Source organism: Cydia fagiglandana, chromosome 6 (assembly GCF_963556715.1).
Source record: "Cydia fagiglandana chromosome 6, ilCydFagi1.1, whole genome shotgun sequence".
In the NCBI taxonomy this organism is placed as follows: domain Eukaryota; kingdom Metazoa; phylum Arthropoda; class Insecta; order Lepidoptera; family Tortricidae; genus Cydia; species Cydia fagiglandana.
Window position 1 is genome coordinate 18862489 of NC_085937.1, and position 25363 is coordinate 18887851.

General features: G+C 37.8%; 2 protein-coding genes and 2 long non-coding RNA genes across 5 annotated transcripts in view; 2 read left to right on the plus strand and 2 right to left on the minus strand.

The window, feature by feature from the left end:
* The window catches only part of LOC134665450 (protein outspread), a 417047-nt gene that overhangs the window by 289873 nt on the left and 101811 nt on the right, over window positions 1-25363 (plus strand). The window lies entirely within an intron of this gene.
* LOC134665434 (uncharacterized) overlaps window positions 1-25363 on the minus strand; it is a 579666-nt gene that overhangs the window by 27845 nt on the left and 526458 nt on the right. The gene's annotated exons all lie outside the window — the stretch shown is intronic.
* LOC134665626 (uncharacterized) lies at window positions 6886-8760 on the plus strand. Of its 2 annotated transcripts, XR_010098404.1 has the most exons (3): window positions 6886-7241; window positions 7339-7571; window positions 8491-8760. It is a non-coding gene; the product is annotated as an uncharacterized LOC134665626 (long non-coding RNA). The 2 variants fall into 2 exon arrangements; XR_010098403.1 differs by having other exon boundaries at window positions 6886-7571.
* Window positions 8444-10642, minus strand: LOC134665625 (uncharacterized). Its single transcript, XR_010098402.1, has 3 exons — window positions 10154-10642; window positions 9525-9653; window positions 8444-8642 (listed from the first exon to the last, which is right to left on the minus strand). It is a non-coding gene; the product is annotated as an uncharacterized LOC134665625 (long non-coding RNA).

A 25363-nucleotide genomic window follows, 5' to 3' on the forward strand; every position in this document is an offset into this window, starting at 1 on the left:
ACACTTAAAACACATAAATTTTTCAAATTTGCCGCCTTTTTCTACTGACAAGATCTGTTTGACCAACTTTATATAGACCGTCGACGTCCATCCGTCCACAAAAGTCAAAATTCATATGAAAATATGAACCACATAAGGCGATGGCGCAATATTGTTGCTGCCAAGTTGGTGCAAACTTGGCTTAGACTAAATTATGCAGAAAAATATGCCAGATTCACAGCACAGCAAAAACCTTATTTAAAAAAATGTGAGAAGTCTCAACGCTACTGCCTGTGTAAAAATTCAATATATAAAACTGTAAAAAGTGTAAAAACTATAACTTTGCGTTAGCTCCCCTCTTGATTTAATTAGACTTTAGAAACATCAGCTTGTTGTGCAAGTTACCGAGTTAAAGAACTATCGATGGGTATCAAATATTGCATGTTCCTGGTACTATAAATATTCATAATAGTTGACATCGTAAGGATGAGGCATGAATTTTAATACAGACCTTATATAGGTGTCGCGCGCGCAAAAACCAGGCGCGCTGCGTTGACCTGCGCGTACGCAGGGCTAGCTCGCGTCCCTAGCATGACTCACGAGGTTAAACGTAAATACATAGTTATTTGTTTTACAAGGGGGCAAAGTTATGAGCAAACAACTCAAATTTTGCATCAGTGTGGCTACCACCAGTTTGGCACGGACATAAACGCTATAGCGTGAACGTACTTTCTATGCATCTCGCTCGTACTGACATATTAGTGCGAATAGTGCGAGCGAGATGTATAGAAAGTTAATTATGTAGACACATGACACACTCATGGTAAGGTTACTGATTACTTTGCCTCCTTTGTATTTTTTTTCTCGTGTAGCGGGTTCGATTCCCGGTTCAACCAAGTAATTATTTAAAAATCTATAAATGCAGTTTAAATTGTTTTTTAAATTAGAATAATGTCTTCTTTCAGCAAAATAACCTATCTACGATATTTAAGGTAATTTCCCTTGATGTCCCATAGTCTTGGGACACCCTGTATACACACACCTGACACCTTGTTATTGCTACGATGAGCATGCTAGAGTGACATGAACAGGAAGAGTTCAGTACCAGAAAAACTAGATGGCGCTCCGACACAATTCGACTCGTCCGACGCTCCCATAATGTTGCGAACACATTGCATGACCATATTGGACTAGACGCGATGACTTGCACATCTTCCGGACTTTTCTGGTGTAATGGCTCCTCTACACGATGGGCCAACGCCGGCCACTCCAAGGGACGCAGCCATGCGGTAGAATGAGATAGCAATATCACTTGCTCCCTCTAACGCATAAATGCGTCCCTTGGAGTGGCCGGCGTTGGCCCATCGTGTAGAGGAGCCATAATAGAGTTAGACCAAGAAAAATCTGCAGCGATTTTGATAGCCTACGCAGTGCATGTGTTGTTTATACCTACGTCATAATACTCATAATTTCATAGAAGCCTGACGTTACGTCTCGAACTCGCGCACGAAGGGTGCCGTACCGTTATGCAAAAAACTAAAAAACGGCAAAATAATCACGTTTGTTGTATGGGAGCCTCACATTATATTCTGTTTATAGTGTTTGTTGTTATAGCGGCAACAGGAACACATCATTTGTGAAAATTTCAACTGCCTAGCTCTCGCGGTTCATGAGATACAGCCTAGTGACAGACAGACTGACAGCGGAGTCTTAGTAATAGGGTCCCGTTTTTACCCTTTACAGCAATGGTACGGAACCCCAATAAAATAACCCAGTATATTTATTATTCTGGTCCGTATTTACGATGTGTTAGATTGTATTGAATTGTACTATTCTACTGTCCACAACAGACTAGGCCACACATTAATATCCCTTAATACCATAACGTCCCATCTATACACTAAACCAGTTACTTTACATCACTATGTTGCCCATTGTACAGATGCCATCAGATATATCGGAGCGGCCGAGTTGCTCAAAAATATATGAACACGCACTCTAACGCCTTGACAATAGAGGCGTGTTCAGATATTTGTGGGCACGTTGACCCCTCGGATATATCTGATGGCGACTGTATTGTTTTTAAAAGGCTCAATTCTATTAAGACTAGTTCGGCGGTTAAGGCGTTTTGGAATAAAGCCGAGGCCTAATTTATAGGGCCCTTTCACACTTAGCTCGTTATCGGAACAGGAGCCATAGACGCGGAAGTGTGGTACTAGACTTAGTAGATTATGGTACAGTCAGAGGCAATTATCCGATCGTATCAGCGTGAAATCTGAGCCGGAAAACTAGTTAGTAAAAAAAATGTCTATAGCGCAGTACTGATAATTCCGCTACTCGTCGCTAGATGTCAACTATGAGAATAATAGTATTTTTGGTAGGTACCAAAACTGATGTACCTACCTATGGAGTGAGCGCTCTATGTATCTCTTCTCTGTGGTTTAATTTACGTTCACTCCTATGCCATTTACAGAAACAGTATGAATTAATTATATAATTCCCTCGGAAATACAAATTAAACGGGACAGCGGACATTAAGAGGTAAAATGTGGCCGCAATCAGGAACGAACACTGAGTTATGGCTTCGTAAGGGCTCATAACACCTACAGTTTAGTCAGTCTAGTGTTGTTCTGCGATTGCTCAGCAAAGTTTGACCACAGAAAACCTTTCAGAACCGATTTCCACTTACTCACAAATCACGATTTTTACATACATACATACATACATACATACATACATACATATAATCACGCCTATTTCCCGGAGGGGTAGGCAGAGACCACGGATTTCCACGATTTTTAATATTTTTAATAAAGCAATAAATATTATAAACGCACTGATTACTTATTACTGAAATGTGGCCGCAATCAGGATCGAACACTGAATTATGGCTTCGTAAGGGCTCATAACACCTACAGTCAGTCTAGTGATGTTCTACGATTGCTCAGCAAAGTTTGACCACAGACCAAGCAGTACCAATTGCCACTTTTCACTACGTCACGATTTTTTATCTATGCGCGTATTCGATGCTATTAGGAAACTTTATTAGTATATATCTTAATATACAAAAGAAATGAAACAGCGGACATTAGAGGTGAAATGTGGCTGCAATCAGGAACGAACACTGAGTTATGGCTTCGTAAGGGCTCATAACACCTACAGTCAGTCTAGTGATGTTCTACGATTGCTCAGCAAAGTTTCACCACAGACCAAGCAGTACCAATTTCCACTTTTCACTACGTCACGATTTTTTACCTATGCGCGTATTCGATGCTATTAGGAAACTATTAGTATATATCTTAATATATAAAAGGAATGAAACAGCGGACATTAGAGGTGAAATGTGGCCGCAATCAAGAACGAACACTGAGTTATGGCTTCGTAAGGGCTCATAACACCTAGTCTAGACTCTTATTCAGTCTAGTGTTGTTCTGCGATTGCTTAAAAAAGTTTGACCACAGAAAACCAAGCAGAACCAATTTCTACTACGTCATGAATAACTATTTTTAATAAAGCAAAAAACAGTATAATCACACTGATTACTGATTACTAAAATGTGGCCGCAACTGCCGAGTTTTCAGTGTTCGATCCTGATTATGGCTTCGTAACGGCTCATGACACCTATAGTCTAGTCTAGTGTTGATTTACGATTGCATAGCAATGTTTGACCACAGAAAACCAAGCGGAACCAATTTCCACTTTCCACTACGTCACTATTATTCGATGCTATTACGAATTTTCATTTATATATAAGATTTTAACAATATATAGTGTTATTGTTAAAAGACTTCACAATTTTCGTATGTATATCAATATTGACTACATTCTTTCCAGACTTCAAGCAAAAAATACTTTTATGGAACTGCATGGTAACAAAACAAAGAAATTAAATTCCCATTAAACAGAGTCCCATCCCTACGCCTTCCGAAGTCGTCGAAGGCTGCGCATGCATATGTAAACCCTGGTTATAAATTAATGTGAGAGCTAATGAGAAACAACAACTTACCCAACCTCGTATCTATCTCACACAGTTACATAACCAATTTTAATGCCTATAGAATAAGGTTCCTTTCTAAATTACAAACTTGGTTAGGAGGTTGCGTGGGTTACGATATGCGGAACCTAGGACAGGGATTTGCAGTTATTACTCATAGATTAGATTAGAGGCGAGTGGAATGCTTAAAACCTGTATGATAATGATCTACTATCAATGATTTTAAAGTATAAAACATAAATAACTCACTATAAGTATAAATATAACGTCACACTAATAAATCACCAGTTTTCGAAATTTGAAATGTTACGAATATTGCTGTCTAAAATTCATTTTTCCGTCGTCTAATAAATGTTTCCGGATTGTCACTTTATTTGTGTGACGCGCCGGAGCAATTTCTCATACCGAAAGTCTTACTTGTTATTTCCTTAATAAAAAGTTTTTTTTTTTGTACAAGGGTCTAGTCAAGAAACAATCGTTGATATAAAACGCTAATAGAAACATAAATAATCTATGGAAATAGTCACGTGATTTTTCGTAGCATCTGTCATACTGATAAATTGATAATCTGTCATCGTTTCGCGTTTGTTGATGTACGGTTGTCATCTTGGCTAGCCCCCCCAGTCCATATATGATGGTCGTTTCTGTCCGCTACGTCACTTTCAATCCCGCGGTGTTAAAAATTGACGGTTATTTTATCACATGGATAAAGCCATCCTAACTACGTCTGCTGGTTCGCTTGAGAACTCGCCTCAATAGCCAACGGGAATCAAAGGACCGGTGTGGGTGCCTTCGCCAGCTTATGACGAATGGCCACGTGATGCCGACTAATAAGTCGAGATTGTGTTTAATGATGAAGCTGGCGTGGTCCTTAGGAAAGCAAGTGGGTGTGATCAGGAAAACATGTGCAGCAGGTTGCTGAGGTGACTTAAATTTTCGTATTGTTACTGAATAGCTGGAACGTTTTATTAAAACACCCTTACCTATATTTCCCCAAAAAATATAAAATAAACTGTCAACCGGGATATATTTCATGCTAAAATGGGGGGTTGCGTCTGGGAGAGGAGATGGGACACTAGTGCGCATAAAGCACCATACCCAAAGGTAATTAATGTATACTACATTCATTGAATGCTGGCTATAATTTGTTTTTCAAAAAACACGTTTTGACCGAATCGTATGTCAGGTTCAGTGTAGTTCTTTGTCTTTCCCATCACGGAACAATGGTGTTCCGGACCTTTGGGAGGCGTGCGCGGAGCCGAAGCCAACACGTAGAGGCCCTTTTGACACTTTAATGAAATGTAAGGGGTACACCGAGCGGATGCTGCCCTTACCCGTGTCATGGGACGCACGCAGAGGCAGCACCCGCCAGGGTGTAAGGGCTATTGAGAGTTGATGAAATCTAAAATGAACTAGGTTATTGGGTGAAAGCGATGGACTAGTTCAGTGTAGTTTATTATTACCTGCATTGCCAAATAAGAAATATACTTATAAGAAATTGAGTTTTAGGTACTGTTATTGTAAAAAGTTACAGTTGTTTTCAGTTGTTCCGGAACGTCACATTTTATTTGTATGCGCGTGACGTAATGGAAACCATTTTGTATAAAAATAAGTATATGGATCGCAATCGGAAATGCTAGCAAACCTGTCAGAATGGAATATAGTTTGGATGCAAAAAAAAAAGTATTTGACACTGTTCTTAGGATTGACAAATTAACCTTATGCTGGCGCCATCACTAAAATATTTCGACCGGCCAACCCCGTTATCAGAACAAATAAAGAAATTTACAGAATTGACATGATAATTCGAACGCAGCCGATTTCGAAAACGAATCCGTTTACATTTAAATTTCGAACGGAAACGTGCATTTGTTTAAATAAGCAGTTAAATGCAATAACGCTTTGAAATATGCAGATTGGCCAAAGATTGGGACAGGCAAATTGCTTGTCTGGTTAAGAGGCATGTTTTGCGCGGGTAAATTATTGGTCAAATAACATTAACTACCAGTTTCCTGCTGTTAAGAATGTGAGTAAATAATGTAATATTACTTTTATATTGTCAATATCTTTAGCAACACGATACGGTAATAGCATAAATGTATACATTCTCAGTGCAGTTGTATAAGGATGAGAAAATTTGTGGATCCCCGCAGAGTTAAATTCAAAATTTTTCAACAAATTGCCATAAAGGTGAGATTCGTATCCGTATATCTGCATTATTTCGGATCAAACTCGTCAGATAACAGTTTTTTTTTGTCCAGAACTGCTTGGATATGGATAATGCAGACATGCCATTTTATAATTAATCTCTTCATTATATGGTTAGGTTTGACTTTTTCCTGACGTGGCCAACCGATGAAATGATCAATTTTAAGATCGGGCGACGACTGATAGATATTTTGTTTTTCTTTTCTTGTGATAATCAACCATTTAGCTCAGCAATATTTTCCTTTCCGGCGGGTTATGTTTTCCCTCGTCGTGATTACCTAACAGCCCTAAGACAAGAATACATAGTAGTAGTGAGGAAACATCACGGATGAGTCACAGTGAAGCCCCATTATTGGCTTAAGAGGACGTACAAGTACTCATCGTCGCTGACCCGTAATTCGCGGCTAACACTTATGGTGTGGCCACGAGTTCAAGCGGCAGCGGTAGCGAAACCTGCACCGGTAGCGATAGCGGCGAGTCGCCATGAGTGTATGAAATCTGGTAAATTATGCTTCAAGTCAACCTAATAGCCTTAAAGAATCGATGAAATCAGTCTTTAAAATTTGGCCGATGATGATGTGACATATAATTTCTGGATTCTGTATGAAAATCTATAGTTATTCGCCGCTTCTGTTACCGCTACCGCGCGTTTTCCTAGCCCACATATGTGATTGAATGTATGCAGCAATTCACAAAGGCTAACAGCCGTATTCATAAAAAATCCTTAAATGAGGAATGATCAGCTTATTAGCTAATCCGCTGTTTAGGCTTAATAAGCCGTTGATAAGAACCATGATTTATAAACGTTTATTAGGGGCTTCTTAACTAATAAGCAGATTAGACGCGTTATGTTGGCATCTTGGCGCATCATAGACTAAAATATGGCTGAACATTAAATTAAAAAAAAAGTTTGACAGCAGCACTAGCGGCCAATCGTAATATCATGAAGAAGTTGATTTACTATTTTGACTAATTTTCGGAATTATCTCTTATTAAAATAGCTTCTGTGCCACAAAAATAATTAAAGATTGCTGCATGGCTGGAAATTTTATAAAACTTGGTGAGTAACTACGTTTACAGACAAGTATCTTATACAGCAACAAGTAATAATATGAGTTCACTGCAATGTTGATATACCTATATCTTATTGCTTTTAGTTTCAATATTATGTGGAATGGAGTCGAAAGAAGTGGGGTTCTTTCAAACTAACCGAGAAGTGCATAATTAGCGAAGAGAAGAAGTCGAAGCCAGATACCGTACCAGACCCCACTCGCCTCCGCAAGAAGAACCATTGAATAATGGTTCATGAGTTCACACTAATTTATTCTGGTTGCGGCAGAAATTCACAACGGGTCAACAAAACGAAGTCCATTCAGACTCACTAAATCAGGTATGAACAATGTCCTATACTTTCTTGTTTACCTTACATACCTGCAGTGTTTAGAGTTAGACAAAGAAAAGTCTGCAGCGATTTTGATGATAACTCTAGGTACAGTTCAAATTTTGGGCATGACCATCTATTTATAATATATTATAGACATAGGTACGTAACATAAAATGTAGTATCTGAACATGTTAAGATTGACACTTGCATTGACGGCTTTGACATTATTTAAAGGTTATAACACTTATAAATTTGGTAAATTTATCCGTGCTTTGTGGAGCTTGGTGTATTTGTTTAAAATTATGCATAGGTACCTACCTATTATAGGTATTATATTTCTTAACCATACAATGGAACCAAATGATAATTATATGTACAAGTGATGTTTTATTGTAACAAGCCGTTGTGTCGCGAGTTTACTTCTTGTCATCGTGTCATTAGTAATAATTTTGTAATGGTATTTATTTTATGCATGGAACAATGCGATGGTTATTATACTCGATCACCTAGCCAACCTACTTACTACGAGGAAGGATGGTTCACAAATTAGGCAGTATTTAAATACCAGTGTACAGGTGTGTGTATAGATACTGTGTACCTGCTGATTAAAAATAAGATGTTTTCTGCGTACAGTTGGTTATAATTAAGTTGGCTAATCTATATCTCATCAGACAGTTTGGACATCTATTCCAGAGAGTTTGCAAGGTCAATGTACAATGATATCATATTATAGTACCTAATAGGTAATGAATAATAAATGAAGTCATATTGATCTCTGTCTATAGCTTAAAATGATACTTAGTTACCATAACTATATTGAATCATGTGACCCTCACTTAAGTACATCCATTATATCATAAGCTAAAAATTAAAGAAAATTGTTGAATACAAAAATACTTTTATTCAAATTATTGCATCTTTTCAGATCCTGAAAGTACCATCATTAGCCACTGTTATTGTTGAATAACTCCAGGCTTTGGAAGAAAAGCTGTGGCCTGTGAACAGCTGTGAATATTGGTCAGAGAAGTGTAACTGACTCCGTACACTGCAAGTCCCAGCAGGAAATCAGCAAGAAACCTAAAAGAAAAAAAACATCAAAATGAAAACCTAGCTTGATTTAGGTTGAAGTAATAAAATTGTTCTAATTTAATTGGTGTTTTATTTTACTAATTAAATATATTTTTTGACTTGTTAAGGTTTGTACAATTTTTATTAATGATGTACAGTCACCTGCAATAATATGTTACACAACAAAGGCCCATAAGAGCATTGCACATTTTTGCAGCCTTCGAAGAGTAACATATTATTGCAGGCGACTGTACCCATATTGAAATACTCAAAATTCCATTTTTCTAATTACAATGCAATAAAATCTTAAATGTATCTAGCAGTCTAATAGGGATGTTTCCTGTACTTAAAATAAATTATGTCACACCATACCATGTATAAAATAAAGCACCAGATTATTATTAGAAAATAAATTTTCATATAAATACCATAATAGCAAATCATTTTGAGAGTTCTAAAAAGGAAAGTAGGACCCTATTTTGCACATATTTATGATATTCATGTGTTTGCAATATTGTTCTGATGAAAGTGTACAATTTATATAAAGTAAAGTAGATATTCATAGGTAAGTTCATGCTATGTACCTAGTTCAAAGAAGTTCAAAAATAATATTGGTAATTAATGGTTCTTATGTAGAATAAAATTAAAAGGTATTTTTGAATACCAGACAATGACAAGGACAAGTTTAGTGCTGCCCATCTGATATTAAGCACTGCAGCCTACAGGCAACTAGCGGAGTTACAAATAGCCGACAGTGCATTTTTGGGAGCACTGGAAACCTTAGCGTCAAGAACAGGTAGGTATAGAATCCAACCTGGATGACCATACTGAATAATTAGTTGACATAAATGAAACTTTCATTCTATAAAGTTCAGCTTGCAATATTTTTACCTGGAGGCCAAATTGTTATGCTCAAAGCCAATATTGAGCAAACTGCCTATGCAATGACTGCATATACCCGTGACTTTTTCAGATTTTTCATCACTTTACCAGACTGACAAGAGTGCACACTTCTTTTACCTGTAAATAAGTTGATACTTTTAAGTAGTGCCTACTTACCTGTGATATTTTTTATTAAACACAGTCGGTTAAATATGTCTATAAAACAAGTTAACTTATGGTAAATATTATAATCTCATTAGGTATAATGGTTAGTTATTCAATTGCAAACTATGAACGAGATTGATGTAGTACTCTTACAGGGTCTATAATATTATATAGGTAGGTATAATGTGCGCAAGAAATGCAATTAAATTTAAGTTTGCGAAATGCGAACACCCTGATCTTAAATTAAAAACAACGTTTCTGGCAAGTGGTAATAACGAATAACTAAAGGGTTTACGCACAAATATAAGTAAGTCCTCGCCGTGTCCGACGATGGCGACTCCTCCAAATATTTTTAATTAGGAACATGGAACGCTCTTATATTACTTGCCAAGCCAAACTTGGTTTCGAAAATGCGATTGTATGGCGAGCAATGAAGCTGGCCCGCATAGATTTAAGTGAATCTGGCGGTTTACCTATTTCTCCAAACGCCTAATAGCTGTGAGGGAGGAACTCGCTCCGTTTATGATGCATTTTTCCGACTACGCGATCATAGAATTCTGTTGCCTTCTTCGATATTTTGGTTAAACGAAAATCACCATACACAAAATCACATAAACAACTTATAAAAAGCGGGATATTTAGGTTTCGCGCCATTTTCGCACTATATCCAGGTATGTAATACGTAATTGCACATATTAAAGTTGTTTTCCATTCACATTTGGGATTTTAACCAAAACGTACTATTTGCTCTTGCTCTTGTCACTCTTGCCAAAATCAGCTGTTTCGTGACCGCCATCTTGTAAAATAGCAGATAATAAACAGATAAAGAAGGGTCCTCGGCTCCGTAACTTTCCGAGGATTTAATAAAGAGATGATCAACTGTTTAGCGCTAAAAAGTGTTTATGAATCACGTTTTGTGACATCCGGTTATCAGCAACTGATGATCAATGCTCTAACTGTTTATGAATACGGCTGTAATTCTACATTATTTATTCCGTGAAATTCACTTAAACTTTCTACGAAATTAATAATAAACAAAAACAGATTTGTATTCCGTTCCGGAAAAATAGATACGTACAATACAATAAATTATTTCCATATCCGCGCACGTGCAATCACTCGTTTTGGAACGCTACCCCCGAAGCGCGTACTAAATCGCTGCGCGCGCGCGCTAATTACTTAGTTTATCTCAATTCGGTTGTCGCAATTCTCAGCATCGTGGCTGATGCTATCTCCCTCTAATTGCCGATCTGGTTTATTTATACTTGGTATATTTTATAAAAAAAAATATTTTTGCTTGATCAATTTTATATTTGCTTAATTGGAATTTTACGAACATCATTTTCTCGTACTATTCGCCAAATGTGTTCTTTTACGAGTTAAAATAGCGTTAAAGACGGACAGGTGAAAACAGATGCAGCTATTGCACTTTTTAATCGAATTCTTTTCACAAAATTGCATCTGCGTGCTACTTAGGGCCCAACGAAAATGCCATTTTGCATTTTTGTGAGGCCTACTTGGCTCAGTTGCCAAATGTCTGTTTTCTGTGTCAAAGAAAAGAGAATCGATACGACAGTAGATAATTAGGGATAAATAAATAGTAAATACCCGAAAGCTGGAAGTCCACTGCGGCGCATGCGATTCACGGACCTGCTCATGGAAAAATTTTGTTTGCATTTTTACCAAACCAAGGTAGATAAATGTATACTCGTTGTTATTTTAGTAAAAAAATTAGAAACAACTAATTACATATTTTTTATTGCCATGCATTGACATCTAATAGTATTTTAATTAGGTATAAGTCAACTATGTTTTAGTGTATTATATTTTGTTCTTTGTACCTAAAAATAGCTAATAAAAAAAATCGAATGTGATTTTTACATCGGCCGCAACGTCTTTCTCAATTCGGGCTGGCACCGTGTTGGCAACACTCGCACGCGGAAGCCGCGCGCGCGCGCAGGTGAGCGCGGGCGCGCCGGCGCATCGCTTGCACAACGCGGCCGCATTCCGCGCACACTTGCCCAGCCGTAGCGAGCGTTGCAGGACTTTTTAACACAAGAATAACACGTATATATTTTATGGCAAACCAATTTGTTAGTAGTAAAAAGCGCGAAATTAAAATTTTGTGTCAATCGACCCTACGCGCCTATATTTTTATTTTTTTTCTACAAACAACCCCAGATTGTTTCAATGTTGATGTGTTTCCATTGCGCATGACATGCGGTTCTTCCAAAACGTATTCAGGGTTTTATAAGATTAGCGATGCCTAAGTGACTGTTCTCCCATCAGGCGACTGGTCTGCACGTTTCCTACCTATGTTTTAAAAACAGAAATATCATGTATTCATGTAGCTCTATTTCCCGCAAAGTTCATTCCCACCGAAAGTTAATAATTATTTTGCATACAAATTATTTCTCCTCAAGTCCAGTTCGTCACGAAATGGTCCTTCGAAGTTATACTCGTTTAGCAATATATCGATTCATTATTGAAAATATTAAATTAATTTTATTGTATTATTTGCAAACTAGCTAGAGCAAATAGAGTGAGATAGCATCGCCCACAAACGAGATAATTACAGTATGTTGAATTAAGATAAAGTGGGTAATTAGTGCGGGCGCGGCGATTTAAGGTGTCATTCGGATGTCAACTGCAACTGCATAACTGATAGATACAGCGGCGGCAACAACAGTAATGCAGCAAAGTAATTATGCGCGTGCAAAAGAGATAGCAACAGGCGGGTCATGTACAAAAATCTATCTGGACAACGTCTCTGCTTTATCAATTTTGTTTAGATAACAATTATACCGACATCTAGAAGATAAACTTGTCCAAGATTAAAATAATGACACAAACAAACCGTATCTTAAAATCTTGCCTATCCCTCTCTATACCGTAATGACGAAAGAAACACAACAATAGCTTCCGCGACATAATCACAGACTAATAACGTCAATAAATTGTATTTATCTAGATAGTCCGTCTGTCTGTGATCGCGTATCTCCTGAACTGTGGCCTGTGGGGTAACGATACCGATCGTGCTGATTTGCTGGTGGCTCTGAGGAAAATTGCTGAGAAAAATGTCGCTGCGGTCGTGCATCGTGACTTTTACCTGACACGTAAGGTTTAGCAACACACTTGCGTTGGAACCAAGAGGTTGGCGAATCATTTTTTGCACATTCGGAACGTTTCCTCACTGGTTTGGCATAGAGCATTCTTTTGACAAACCGAAATATAATTCTTTAGACTATTCTTCAATATAGCAGTCGTGTCCAATGCGCGCAGCGACATAGACGCATTGATGATCAATTAATTTAATTAATTGCGAAATTAGCGCGGCTCGGCCGCAGCTAGCGAAGTGACGCGATGAGTGCCTCTGGACAGAGTGCACCGATCGTGAACGAGCTCCTCGCCTTTCTGCAACAGAAGCTGCTGCTGGAAGGAGTGATGGACACGGTGTCTGCTGTCCAGATCTGTTCGTCGAGTTATTCCGTCGAAGATATCTGTGCAGCAAAGAAGGTGCTGCACGAGTCCCTCGGGATCGCCGGCACGTATGTACCTCACCGGAGAGGAGATGAAACCGGGAAGAAGACCCTCGAGAACATAATTAACGTTCTGAGGGAGAATGAAGACCGGATTCCGGAGTTTGCGACGACGGGTGCCTCCAGCCTGCCGTCCTATATTCCGGATCATGTGGATGTTAGCTGCTTGTTGAAGGAAATCGTGGCCCTAAAAACAAGTCTAGCAGATGTCATTTCGAAGTTTGATGCGGCCCAGATCACTATAACCGAGTTACGCAACGAAGTCATCAGTTTGCGAAACAGTGCCCTTACTCGGTCGGCGGCGTCGAATTTCAAGTGCGATGACCGGCAAGCCACGAGCGCTGCGTCGGTCAGTTTGCGAGTTGCTGACACTGTAAAATGTGTCGCATCAGCTGTGTTGCCGCCCGCGAGCCTCCCGCGCGCGCGCCCTCCCTCCGTCTCCTCCAAATCACGTCATCGTGTTTACGCGGATGTCGTCGCCGGTCCGAAAGTCGCATCGAACCGGGCTAGTGTACCTGTAAAGGGTACTGAAGATCGAGCGGCTCCCAAGGAGAAGCTCCCTGTTGCCAGTGTGGATGAGGAGGATTTCACACTGGTATCAAGAAAGAAGAAGGCGCGCACGGCGCCTCGTAAGACTCAGTGTGGTACCGCCGAACCGGCTAATTCTGGCTTGCGGATTGCTACACCGAGTAAGGCGCTGTACGTATCGCGCCTGCATTATACCGCCACGGCTGCTGAAGTGGTGGAGTATGTACACCAGAAGACCGGCTACACGCTGAGGGTGTTCCAACTTCGATCGCGCCACTACGTGCACTTCAACTCTTTTGTGGTGCGCGTGCCGCGACCGCTGCAGGGGACCATCGAGTGCGCCGACTTCTGGCCGAAAGGTGTCGTGTTTCGGAGGTTCCGGGGCAAACTGCCGAATCCGACACAAGAGCAGCCGACACAACGGAGCCACGCCGTTTTGTCGTCTAAATAGTGTTTAGTTTTAAGTTTATAAAATACATATGTATGTTAGTCTGTAAGGTATTTGTAATATGGGCCTTGTTGCCTGAATTAAATATCTAAATAAAAATAAAAAATAAAATAGCGTTATGTATGCCAATGGATATAGAATCGTAAAAAAATATTATAATTTAAAAATGAATCCTAATTAATTAGTCAAACAAATTTCTCAGATTCGTCTGATATATCTGCAGTGTTAACCATTATATATTCATAATATTGACATAATTAACACATAAATCGTCGGTGCGAATAAAAAAATCGCCATGTATTTTTAAGCTACTTTTCAGAGACAAAAATAACTGTTTATTTTCCTGTGTGTAATATATTTGTTGCGCCTGTATTTTTTTTCTGATAGATCAATGATTTTTACATGATATTCATGAAGAAAATAAACAGATGTATATGTAATTTTTTACAATATTATTATTTTAACCAAATATTGCTACATAGCGACTTAAATTTGGTTCATTAAAATCGTCATGTGTGAAGTTTGTACACATAGCGATTTGTTGCCAAAGTAACATAGTACGAGAGATGATACATAGCGGATTTTAGGGTATATGTCGGGTAATCCATTCTACAATAAATCGCCATGTGCAACATTATCGCCACTCTCGACGGAAAACAAGGCATTTAATATCGTTATGTGCTAAAAAATCTGTGCTGTTATTTTTTGGACAAATGTTGTTCTGTTTTCACATAGCGGAATTTTTATTTTCAAAACTAATAAAGATATAACAAAAATATTTATGTGGGTCGACGGGAATTTTAAAAAGGAATTCAAATATGCCAAAATCAAAAAATCGTAAAAAACACAGCGATTTTTTTATTCGCACCGACGAAATAGAAAGTTAATAATTATTTTGCATCCTTCGAGCCGGATTTTAATTCTTAGCGAAAATCTCAGTGTGAAAGGAATGTAATGGATCCAAATTACCTTGCCAAACTAATTTCTCTATGTCGGCGAATTACTGTGATCTTTCTTACTCATAATATTCATAATGGTGACACAATTAATATATAATTAATTAATACAAGTAGAAAGCCCATAGTCTTAATTATTTAGCAAATCCTTAATTCCACTACGTCACGGAATGGTCCCTCGAACCGGATTTAAATAGCGAAAATCTCAATGTGAATGGAAGAAATAGCCGGCGGCGATGTTTTTAGCCCTTATTAGCCAACGCTAACTGCTGGCAGGCAATTAGAGCAGCGACACAACACGTCGGCTTGCGCAAGCGCATCCTGGGGTGCCGCTGCAATCGCCCGCCGAGAACTGGGCGTTTTTATTTTTTGCCGTGGGTGACAGATTAGTGCTACTAAAAAAATATACTTAGGGAAAAAATCTAATCACGCTCAAAATCATAAACTTATACACCGCCGGGTACCGCCGTGGCCAGGTGGCCTAGATGTCCAGGGCGTTAACCGCGCAAGCTAAAGACGCCGGTTCGATTCCCACCTCGGCCACAACGGTCAGTTCTTATTCATCTGATCCAACCACCCAGCGAGAGTCTCTCTAGGTGTTGGTCGAGTCGAGACTTTTCGCTATGAGACCGTTCGCTGACATATATTTTATTATTATTTACTTTAACTATATAATATGGCATACTGTTGTGTAACTAGCAACATTCAATTTGAAAATAGAACTCGTTCGATTCCGTGCGCGTTTGAACGGGTGACCGTTAAAATGACGTTAACCGTTTTTACGCAATGCTCATAACATAGTTTATATGTTGTGTGGTTATTGGTTACCTATGTGATATCAAAGACTAGTAAAAAATACGAACCAATAATACCAACCAAACCAATAATTATCAACCATACCATCAAATAATATCAATTAATTTTGGTTACCCTAATTTTACTTATATCTCGTCTCGTCAAAAAACAATACAATGCTTAAATCTGTGATGAACACACAAATAAATGTCCTTATTACCAGGATTTGATTTTTGACTACCTGCTTCCTAGGTAGTCACTACCGACTAGGCTACTGGGGCGTTGAAAGTCAAGCTAGAGGATATTGAAAGTCTATATTATAAATAGTCTCTGGTTACATGTTGGGTCGCGGCACCGTTGAGATTGGATGTTGCAATACACCATGAGGTGTGAATTATATGAGTTGGCAAATTTAGATTAACTTCGTGACTGCTTCTGGTTTGCGTTTAGTGTGCAGTCGCCATCAGATATATCGGAGCGGTCAAGGTGTTCACAATATCTGAGCACGCACTCTAACGCCCTGACATAGAGGCGTGTTCAGATATTTGTGAGCGCCTTAGCCGCTCCGATATTTCTGATGGCGACTGTACTCCATGCAATGATAACGAGTTACTTTCTGTGGAAAATTCTATAAATTACATAGGAAGTAGACATGTTTCAGTGCTATATGTTGACTGCCTATATTTAATACAGATACATAACAAACTGTCTTTTTTGTAGGTACCCCGCATGTTAACCCTTAAATGCATAGTATGATAATACTATTACTTATTCTGTGGCATAGTGTAAGCTGCGTTACGCAACATAAACATTTAAATTATAACATAATGATTTCATATATCCTCCTGAGACCCCTGGTACAATTTTTAGTACATATTACACAAGCTATTTTGAACTTTTGTTGAATAATAAAGAGTACCAAATTCAAAAACAAAGCAACTGCTTCTGGGTCTCAGGAGGCTATACTAGTTACGAATTAATAATTATGTGTATCATTTCAAAAGTAGAACTAATCCATTTACGATTTTGTATTCAAATTTACGCAGTGTTTTATTTGAGAATTGAATTTATTTTGATATAAAAACGAAAACAACTCGAAAAAACCTCTATAGATCGTTTTTTTCGTCGATCGTTTGTTTTTTTAGCATTAACTAGAAAGAACTTGCAAGAAGGTAAGCGATCTTGACATGTCTTTTTATTGAAAAACGCTTTTTAAAAATCAAAAACTATTACTTATGAAAGCAGAAGAATATAAATGATCGTATTAGATTCATAATTGTTACATATTTGCCGTGACTTATTTTTAAAACGTGTTTTTCAATTAAAAGACACATCAAGATTGTTTACCTTTTTTCTAATGCTAAAAAAAACGAACTATATAAACAATAATATAGGTAATTTTTATTTATGATTTTTTAATGAAAGACTATCATACAATACTCTGTCATACAATGTCATGCTATAAGCAATAAAAAGTATATCTCGCGATAATAGTCCACGGTCCATCGGCGCCGGTAATCAGGTTGGAACGAACACCCGTGAGATCTACTTGCGCGGGCCCCGTTATTCTATGAATTATCAAGGAATATATTAATATAAAAAAAAATCATATCATATGTGAAAATGTGGTAAAACGTCAGTTGTACTGTAGAGAGATGAAATGCAAATATGTAACTAAAAATTCTGTCAGGATCAAACAGAGACAAAAGATTATTATTATACATAATTACTCCCTTTTTTTCTGGTAAAATGTCTTATGGTAACATTCCATTTCTAACCGCAGCTGCACTAGCGGTACTGAACGCGTCGCTGTCATTGTTAATTTCCATAGCAAAATGAACAGTATTGCAGCTGCGGTTGGAAATGGACTGTCACCTTTATGGTACATTCGCGAAAAACGATTCGCAACACGTCTCAGTGTGATACTCACTTAGATTGTCCTTGAAACATGTAAGTGATATTTGGGCCGACATTATTTTGTTGTAATGTTTTGTTTTTACGTCAGAATCCGATAAAATTTGATGGATATATAAAGTTCCCTATTCAGTACAATATAAGCGCAATTTTACTGTAGATATATCTTACAAAATCTTCCTCTTGAGTTACGAAAACATACCTAAGGTAATTCGTATCGTAAAAATCGTAACTCAACGAAGTATAGCATTTTTTTTTCTGACGAACAAAATTAAGAAAAGAAAATCTGCCCATTTGTTAGAATTTACTTACTTTCCAAATGAGTCTCAAATAACTATAACTCACCTACCGCCCTGCGTAACAACCGTTAAGTATTCATTTTTACGTTAACACAGCCATAATGAAACGTGAAATATATTAAATACCGGTAAAGGAAACATTAAACCAAATTGATAAGAATCGTTTAACCGTTTTAAACATGAATCGGAGTAAATCACTTTCCACCTGAACGTTCTGGCATGTTCAACATGTTGCCTCCCTGTCACACTTACGTACGAATTTACAAGTGCGACAGAGAGGCAATACGTCGAACGTGGTTCGCGGTAGGCCCTCAGAGGTCATATGGTAAATTAGTGTACTTTCACGAGACCTTTTAATTTCAAAAATTCGAAAATTTGATCATTCGAAAGTAGCGGACGTGTGGTATGATGTTTCGATTAAAGCTCGATAATAATAAAACTGCTTTTTTAACTTTCGACCTGCACAAGAAAAATAATAACCCACATATATTCCGGAACGTCACGTTATAGTATTCATTTTAGTTTCGTGCGTGACGTAACGGATTTTTTTTCTAATACAAGATTTTCAACAGTAAAAATTAAATATTGTACACTTTGAGAAACCGAAATCTTTATTAAGTATCTCGAAGTAAAAATCAGCTAAACATAACTTTATCTCTTTTTCGGCTTTATTAGCTCTTATTCAAATCTTACCACACACTTTGCTTAGCCATTTACATGTATTATTTTATTATTTATTAAAAACTGACGTGACGACACAAATTAAACAAGATATGTACGGACCGACGACGGACTGCAATCACCTTTATTTTAACTGCAAATGCAAATCTGATTGAGATTTCCATCACGGCTTTGCGAAGGAAGCAGAAAGTCAAACATTGTCATTACGGCGGGCCGGTATGCCGTAATGCCATGTTTTTTCCCGTGAAGATTAACCCAGAACGGGGCATTTACATACAAAACAGGCTGCGTACATGTCGCGAGTTGCCGCTAGCTCTAATGATTGTTGGGGTGTGGGGCAAGTTATAAAAGGTGGAGGTTACTGAAATACACCTTATTCTAGCTCCAATGGTGGCGTTTTGGAAAGGTTCACGTTGGAAACATGCCCGCTTTTTTATACTTTAATGGGCCTCAGGAAACTGCTTGGATCTATCTTATTATGAATCGCTCTCCTAATCGGTACCAAATTTTTGTCATAATGTACATATTTTGATTTTAATAACGTTATTTGTTTTTTTTTCATGTATTTGTTTGTGTTACGCGAACGCGATTATGAAGTCAATGTCGCAAGGAACCTTTGTATACTCGTTGTATGCCTATCTGTAAAGAACGAAGGCATATAGCAGCATAAAGGGGAGGCCTTTATTTAGCGAAGTACTTTCAGCTTATATAATGACGATTATGACACTTAATTGCATATCAAAATATATTTATAATAAATAAATGCGACTACCTCCGCATTACTTTTTTACATTTCCAGTTTACGATTCTGCAGCCGCTTATGACTCACGCTACATGCGCAGGCGCCCCAGGACCGCCTTATGCCGTTTCCTCAACGCTTTTCAGATCGGACGTCGACGCAAATCACTATTTATTACGTACCGCCACTGTTACTGCCGGGCCTCGGCCATTGAGACCAAATGACTATGTTAGACGACTGCTATACGTACTGGTCTAAGTATGTTAGGTTATCGACTCATGACTACGTATTGCAAATTTGCATATTTAAAGGGGCTTAATCGTGTGTAATTTTATTTGCAGCCATAATTAGATTCTAATCTCAGTATCTTATCTTGACTTCGTTGGGGTCATTCTAAATTTATATTATCGACTCGAAAAATTGTAGTTTCCATTACGTCACGATACAAATGTAAAACTTCATGCTAAAACGTGACAAAACGGACAGTTCTGGTATGCTTTTTTTAATCAGAAATACTAACGATTCCAAATGCATAGGTACATTTGATGCGGGTTTCCTTAAGATTTTAACGTATATTTTTTTTTAAGAAATCGCAAAGCTACAGCTAAAACAGAATTCATGAAAAACCAACGCTTCATTCAATAACTTTTTGTTATCTTTAATTTAATTCAATAGATGTGAAGTTTATTTATCAACATTCATTCACTATCGTATCAAATTACGTAACACCAATTTCTTTCGAGCTATCACTTTCTATAATTACATTATTAGTTAACTCTGTCTGTCTGTCATTCAACATTTTTGATGAAAATCTTTAGTGCACAAAACTATTGAATGAATCAAAGCGAATGAACGAAGTTATTCATGAATAGAAACTGTCATCTCTATGTATACATGTATGTGACAATAGCTTCATATATAAGTAGGTAGGCATTTTATTTATTGCATAATTAATTGTAAGAAGACGTAAATTATTTTAAATATGTGAATGCATTTCGGACTTAAAGGTACTTATAATAATAAAATAAACTTATCGTCTGTCTGTCCATTAAATACCTTGTGAAAAATTATCCATCTTAAGGATTCCAACATATTAAAAAATACCTGTGCAGTGCAGTGTTCGTTGAATAAGACGTATAATACAGGTAACTACCTACAAACTTACTCGTAATGATGATATTTTCATTTGCTTTTGAATCTCGTGCTAAAAATTTAGTAGGTATACAGTCATAATTAGGCGTCAATTTTAATTTAAGAATTTTTATCTCAAGCGCAGTAAAACAAACTTTAGCCATTTAAAAACCAAATAAACGAAACTAGATTCTCATCTCAAGTAATTAAAAGTTATTACGGCCATCAATTGTAAAGGCATTTTTGTCTTAAAAGCGACCTTATGTCTTCTGGGCCCGGTTTTTCGGGCGTGGCAACTAAGTTGTCCTGATTTTATGAGCTGGAACATGGAATGGCCGAGATCCTAGGGCGCCGAGATGTTAATGAATTTATTAAGGACAAAGTAATGTTTTTATAGCATTTTAAATTTGCGGCAAGGTTTTTTCTTTGAGTTTGCGTGCGCGCGCGCGCCGATAAGATTCAAATACCTAATAGGAACCGCGCGCGTTAGAGAATCTGCAATCTTGTGGCCAAAATCGGAAACTTGACATTGACACTTCACGTTAAAGCAGGTGCTGCCCCCTACAGTTCTCCGCGCTACCTTGTCCGTTGTAGGTTGTACCATCTTGTGACGTAAACTAGAAACGTAAGCTTGACGTTTACATGTCGCGTCAATAAACAGGAAGCTCTTGTGCTGCCCCCTACAGTTTAGGCACGCTCATATCACCATACCAGCTCGCAGCAATGACGTAAATGACATAATGCGATTAATCAATTAAACTACATTTACCTACTTACGTCACTATTAACAGAGATTAGCACGACTTAGGTTTTGTACGCAGTTCAAAGTATCATTTATAGTCCGACACGAAATTGTAGAAATTATTGTTGAGGGCGCCACTTCCTTAACTGTTACATTTTTGACGTAAAATATCACTGAACTTATGGAATGAAAATGGGACAACAATTAAGCATTTCCATTGCTCTTAAGGGTATTGCTATATCGTTATCTATGATATTATAATATTGCTTTTTCGCCGAACTTCGCATGCTTTTCATCTCAACTGGGCCAAGTATAAGAAACAAAACGTATTGCAAATGTTAATACGGAGGGCTTACAAAGTTGCAAACATTGCGAACTAATAAACAATGATTGCCCTATCGCAATGAAACGATAGGTACTTTATTATTGGAATATCATCGCATTTACATATGACAAGGATACGATTCGATCTTCGATCCAATCTTTAGAAGTGGGTATAAAATGAATACTTACACAATCGTAACCTAATATAATCGTAATAACAATTAGTTTTATATCTAGCAAACTGCAACAACAAGTATCTAGTACTTAAATAAGTTAGTAGGGTTCAATTTTTACCATTTTGGATCCGGACGGTTTTAGTTTCATCATGTCCGTCCGCCCGTCTGTCCGTGGGACAGAGTCCGACAGAGGCGTAGGTACGTAAGTTTACACTTATAACAAATGTTAGGACAATAAGTTTGTGTTCATGCGTTGCGTAAAAACCTGGAAAAGTGTACAATCATTAAATGAACCCATAGTCCCGATTACTACATTATACTATGATAACGTATTGAGTTGTTATCATTACTGATGAGAGGATTGACGTCAGTAAATCCCATCTTAGCCGCCTAACCCATTGGGTGCATACACGCTTTTAGAGACCACCCAAGGTTGATAGCGTTATCACGGGACGTTAAACTACGTAGGTATTTACTAGATTTCAAGAAGACTGGGGCTTTTTAAAATGTAGTACAAGTTTCTGTGGTTAATTTTAGTAAATGTTACTGTATATTATAATGAGGTGCGCAGTAAAGAGTATTCTTTCTAACCAACTATTCTATGCCTCCTTGAATTTTAATGGGTCTGTACCAAAAAGTTAAAAGGCAATGTGACAGACAGATACTCGCACCATAAGAGTGCCATTTTGTCTGTCGGCATCAGCGTATGTATGTATTTAGTTCCCGAGATATCTAGCATGACATCGCTAGATATCTCGGGAACTAAATACATACATACGAGTTCGATTTTAAATTTAGAATAGTTATTATAAACAATCCTATCAAAGACGAATTGAAAGTGGTTTTTTATTCACTATGGAAAATGCCTATTATCGGGGGCAAAATTTCCAAGTTTAGGTAATATGTCAAGTAGGGTATCATATGAAAGAGATTGTGTTACACATTCTTAAACATGTTTTCTTCTTTTTTTTTCTCAAAATGTGTGCGTGCTAGATCGGCTACTTATGAAGTCAGTGACTTTAACAATTATACCTCTCTATAAGTACATAGTTGTATCACGTTTACAAACCGCTACCAAATCGGGCCCATGTTAAACTGACATGGTACTACGTTGCTAATCAAATCGTAAGCCGCAAAGCGAAGTATAATTGGACAAGCCTAGAATTGTCCGCGTCACGCCGGGTCTGCGACGTGGGGACATGGAAGTGACTAGTATGGTGGGATTATGCTAGGGTTGCCAGTTTTACAGTGCAAAAAAATATACTGAGAAAAGGTGATTGAGTCAGCATTTCCCATACTATACTATGGGTCGCGATCACGACCCATTGGTGGGTCGCGAGTGAATATTGAGTGGGCCTTGAAACTACTAGGATATGTGAGGGTCACCAGACAATTTTTATCCCCTTTTTAAGGCGGCCAAGAGTTGGAACCCAAAATTGCAGTTTTTGTTAGATGGGTCGGAGCCTATTCGAGCTTTACTTTTCAACGGTGGAGGCAAAAACCAACCGTACAGTGTTTGTGAATGCTCAGACAACGATGTATATAAAACCTATATACAAATACTTTTAGTACAATGAAACATCCATGACTCAGGAACAAGTAGCTCATCACACAAATAAATGCCCTTACTGGGATTCGAATCCAGGACCATCGGCTTCATAGGCAGGGTACTCACTAGGCCAAACCGGTCTATACCTATTTATTTATCCTTCATTTTTTGATAAAAGTATGAAAGTTACGACGAGGCAGCCCTACATTAAGGGTCGGCCAGCTATCAGCTGATCGGCTAATCGGCTTAGCAGATAACTGTGTCGGCCCTAAGGTCCCGTTCTCATGACAAACGAGCGATCACCTTCTTTCCGATAACGCGGTTTTTGGGTTAGCTCCGATTAAATTGGCCGATTTTACAATGTAAAGTGCACATGATATTATAATATGTGCATGTATGTATTTGCGTGTGTACAAAGTCTTTATTTGTACAAAAAACAAATACAATATATGGCACAGTCAGTCAAGCATTAGTCACATGAATTTGGCCGCCGCCATACAATCTCAAGTTACGGTCTCATTTTAAAACGACATTCTGAAATAACATGGAATATGACTTTTTTTTAATTTATTTATATATAAAAAAAAACACATAAATAAACAGTAACAAAACGCCAAACGTGAACAACTCAAGTAACATATGTCTGGTACCTACTAGTTTTCGTTATTAGAGTTAAACCAAGAAGTCTGTAACGATTTTGGTAGCATACGCAGTGCAAGTATTATTTGGGCGTTTTCAGAAATAAATATTGAAAACCTGATTCTTTCTCATCTGGACGTTCTTGGGCTCATTCTACTCAGAATCGACAGCATTCTCCATCCCACCATTAAAAAAAGATGTTCCAAAATGTCCATTCCATTACGTCACGTTTTAGTATGACATTTTTTTTCACTTGTATGTGCGTGACGTAGTGGAATGTACAATTTTCATACATATTTTTGGGACATTTTATTTTATCATCAGAATTGAATAAGCTAGTGATTCTGAGTTGAAAGAACCCAAAAACACCGAGATCTGTGAGAATCGGGTTTTCGATATTTATTTCTGAAAACGCCCATTTATACGTCATAATTTCATAGACGTGTGACGTTTGATAGATCTTGCACTGCGTGTGCTGTCAAAATTGTTGCAGACTTTGTCTTGGTCTAACTCTAGAAATTGTAACACAAATTAATTAGACCGAGTAGAAGTTTTACATACAAAACTTGCATATACATTATCGACAAATATGGAATTAGATTGAAATAAATAATAAATACGCTATTACAATTTATACGCTACGCGTACACGCTACAATTTTAATGGTTTGCGAATTGCGAAACCGTATCTTTACTGGGCTAAAATATAAAGTGCATTGATCAGCAGAATCTACTATTTAAGGGCCAGTTGCACCAGCCACAGTTAACAGACTGATCAAGAAATCTATGAAACTTCCCATACAATAAAATTGAGCGAACGCTTTAACGGTGACGGACGGTTTGGTGCAACCGATCCTAAATGAGGGATTAATTATTCGTTTCTTCGATTTATCGTAGTACCTTTTTTGTAAGAACCACAATGTTGCCTAGGTTTATTAGGTCCTATGTATTTATATAGTATCGATACTTGGTCAGCAATCGAGCGCGGCCCGGCTATCGTTGCGGGTTGTCATTTAGAGCATGAAGGACCCAACTTACACGCTGAAAGCGTTTTTTGGGCTCCGTACCCAAAGGGTAAAAACGGGACCCTATTACTAAGACTCCACTGCCCATCTGTCCGTCTATCTGTCTCATGAACCGTGCATGATAGCTAGACCGTTGAAATTTTCACAGCCGCTACAACAACAAATATTAAAAAGTACGGAACCCTCGGTGGGCGAGTCC